Source organism: Myotis daubentonii, chromosome 11 (genome assembly GCF_963259705.1).
Source record: "Myotis daubentonii chromosome 11, mMyoDau2.1, whole genome shotgun sequence".
Lineage (NCBI taxonomy): Eukaryota > Metazoa > Chordata > Mammalia > Chiroptera > Vespertilionidae > Myotis > Myotis daubentonii.
In genome coordinates this window covers 16149491-16153075 of record NC_081850.1, presented here as the reverse complement: position 1 = coordinate 16153075, position 3585 = coordinate 16149491, and the positions used below count along the sequence as shown (strand labels likewise).

Below are 3585 nucleotides of genomic sequence, written 5' to 3'. Positions count from 1 at the left end.
CACTAGGGTGCCTGTCCAGTCTGGGTGAGGGGGTGAGGGCTGTTTTCAGACTGACCAGTGACTGAAGCTCCTAGCCTCTCCTTTTTTTTTTTTTTTTTTTTTTTATTCTGGGATTTATTTACCTTCTATACTTGAAACTTTGTTGCCGTCACTGGAGCTGAGAGCCGGGTCCTGCTCGCTCCAGCTCTGAGGTGACGGGCTGCTGAAAGCAGGTATCTGTGGTTTGTTTAGCTTCTATAATTGAAACTTTGTTGCTTTCGGAGCTCAGAGCCGGGCTGCAGCAGGTGGGGAACCTTGGCTTCTTCCATCACTGGAGCAAGCAAGCCTCCTGCTCGCTTGAGCTACGTGGCTGCCGGCCGCCATCTTGGTTGGGTTAATTTGCATATCATGCTGATTAGCCAATGGGAGGTGTAGCAAAGGTATGGTCAATTACCATGTTTGTCTATTATTAGATAGGATAATTAAAAGAATTTTTTTACTATAGTTACTCTTGCTCCAAATATATGCCCAACATATAAGACAAAGATATGACCACTCATAATTCACTGACCTATGCCTTTAAGCATTCCGGCCTCATCAAAAACATTCTCCAAACCAATGAGTTAGCAAAAATTAACCCTGAATTTCTGAAGATAAACAAAAGGACGGGACTCTTCGATCTTTGAAGAACTCATGCTGTGACCTATCTTTGCTCAGCGTCAATGAAAATTATTGCAACATGAATATCATGTTAATTACTCTATAATATTGAGTCTAAATTGTATCTCTACTACCATGCCAGTGAATTTCAAATCTAGTTTGGAAGACAAAAAAAAAAAAGGCTTTTGTTTACACATGAAACAATGGCTAGGATCTTGTCGCTGATCTAATCTAATCACTTCAAGCTTAAAGGTCAGGAGGTCCTGACAGCCTTAGAGTCAGAAACACTTACATTAAAAATTCATACACTCAAATCAAATACCTATTACTTTTTTTGACCCTGAAAAGTTAAATAAATAAGGTCATAAAGAATTAAAGAAAACATAGTAGTGAAAACCATGCTGTCATTTTTAATATGCCTTACACAGAAGCTGTTATTAGGTTCTGAAATTCTATTCACTTTATTTTAGAACCTAATTAATTAAAATTCATAAGTATCCCTTACTGTCCTTTGTTTCTATAGTTAATACAAATCTAAAAGTGGAATTCATGTTTGATTAAGAGCTTAAATCTATATTATTTTAACTTATTCAAAATCAAATGGAGAACTAAGAAAACTTATCGAAATAAAGCAAACAAAAACAAAGTTTTGCAGCCCCTGTATGTCATGAATACTATGTTGAAAAAGGTGTTTTCAACTCAAATTTTACAGATGATACATTCAGTTCTTGGTTTGAGAGGTTTAAAAGGAGGCATGGGACTTAGGCTAATGGAGTACTGTGGTAGGCAGAATAATGACCCCTCCAAAGATGTGCACATTTTGAACTTTTGGAACCTGTGAATATGTCATGTTACATGGCAAGTGGGAATGACAGTTGCAGTTGGAATTAAGGTTACTGATAAAATGACCTTCCAATAGGAGAATTCCCTGCTCCAGTGTAATCACAAGGGTCCCTTGCAGGAAAGAGGGAAGCAGGACACTCAATGTCAGTGATGAAGCATGAGAAAGGCTCCGCTGGCCACCGCCCTTGCTGGCTTTGAAGGTGGAAGGGCACTCTGAATCAAGGAATTGCGATGTCTGTAAAGGCTGGAAAAGGAAAGGAGATACTGTTTCTGTTTCTGACATGCGCTGTCAGTCCCTCCATGGTGCCCTGGGCCAGAGAGGCCTCTGCTGTAGGCATTTTCCTTCATGGATTGGTAGATGCAGGGCACAGATGGGCAGGAGCCTTTGCAGGTATCAGAAGTTCATATATCAAATACATCGCTCTGTGTGCACCAGATATGCCTGCAACGTTACATATGAACATGGCTCTGCCTGCTTGGTTTGATATTGTTGGTCTGTCACCAGATTCACAGGACGATGAACCTGGAATTAAACCAGCAGCAGAAAATGTAACAGCTTTGATAGAAACAGAGGTGAGCAATGGCATTTCTACAAACAGAGTGGGTTTTCTCGGGGAGGAGCTTTAATCTTCATACACTGCTCTTAACACAGCAAAAACTGGCAGGTGTCACCGACTCAGTTGCTGGCTTCCCCTGAGGCTTCATTTCTCGGGGTCCCATCAGTGGAGTTAATAGAGCTATTCTTCAGGGTCATGGAGATCTCAACTCCTTAGCTCCCCTAGTGTCTGGTTCTCTTCCTGTAGAAAAGTTAAAACATTGGTGAATCTGGCCATTGTAACCTTTCGAACCTATGAAGGCGTGACACACAGTTCTTGTTAACAGGAAATGATGGCTATCAAGCAATTCATTGATAACCTCCCAGCCCCGGTTGATGGACATCACTAAGGAGGCTTGTGTAGAAGCACACACCAGCATTATGGCAGTGGAGTATAGGCCCTGTGCTGTGCCCGATACTGAAATTTGTAATGTTTGCAGCATTTAAATGTCTTTGCAAATGTATACCAATGACAGACTGAATAATATCTCCTCATGGGAAATTTATGATCTATGAAGTTTGTATACATGTTTTGTAGGTATATCGCCCAGAATAGATTAGTATTAAAATAGCTGAAACAGCTAGATTCTTTTCTCCAAATATATTTCAGCAAAAAAATAAAATACCACAACCAGATTTTCTATTACATCATTTGAAAATTGTTAGTATGCTTAGTGAAAACTTCTTCAGGTATAAGTGAGCAGATAAGATAGGAATGATTTATGAATGTTCTGATTTGGTCTATGGACTTATTCCAAAATTACTTGATCACCATGCAGTATCTGTATTTTTATCTATATTTACATATACTTAATTATTATAAGACATAAAAATGAGAGATTATTACATCATTCCTAATAATAAGGATACTATTTCAAGAGTCAGTAAAAAGTATTATTGAGCTCTTCAGTTACTGGCCCTTTTATTTTGAGGACCAGGCTTTTCTTTCCCAGTTATAATTTATCAACATCCTTTTTCCTCTCTAGAAAAATAATATGTTCTTTTTTCTTTTTTATCCTCATAACAGACCAAATACTGCCTCTTTTCCCTAGAATCTGCTATCAATACATACTGAAGTTTGACTTTTTGAGTCACAGACATTATGGTATTCAAAACGTTTTATATTTATGTAAAGAAACCAAAGATCACTCCAAACACCCTACATTACTTATTTCTTAACCTATATGTTAATCCAAAGTTGGACCTATATAGTTATTAGAATCAGCAGTCCAAGTAGGGAATAATTCTGTGGTTGCATTTTTCTGTAAATAACTGAAAATAATTAGGCTATAGACTAGTGTGTTCTGGAATGTTTAAGACTGATCTTAAAAACTTTATTGCTGAGGCAATTTGCTGTAAGATGATTCTCCTTGTAGCATAGAGTTTTAGTTTACTTATTTTGTACATATGTTTAAAATCAACTACTACAGGAAATACACTGGCACAGACATGTATATACCAATACAGAAGCAGTGCCATCAAGGTACTGAAAGTCAGAGTAATTTCAT

The 3585-nt window shown here is 37.9% G+C and overlaps 1 pseudogene; it reads left to right on the top strand.

Annotated features, from left to right (window-relative positions):
• Positions 1 to 1713: 1713 nt before the first annotated feature.
• LOC132212689 (acyl-protein thioesterase 1-like) lies at positions 1714 to 2427 on the top strand (annotated as a pseudogene).
• The last annotated feature ends 1158 nt before the right edge of the window (positions 2428 to 3585 follow it).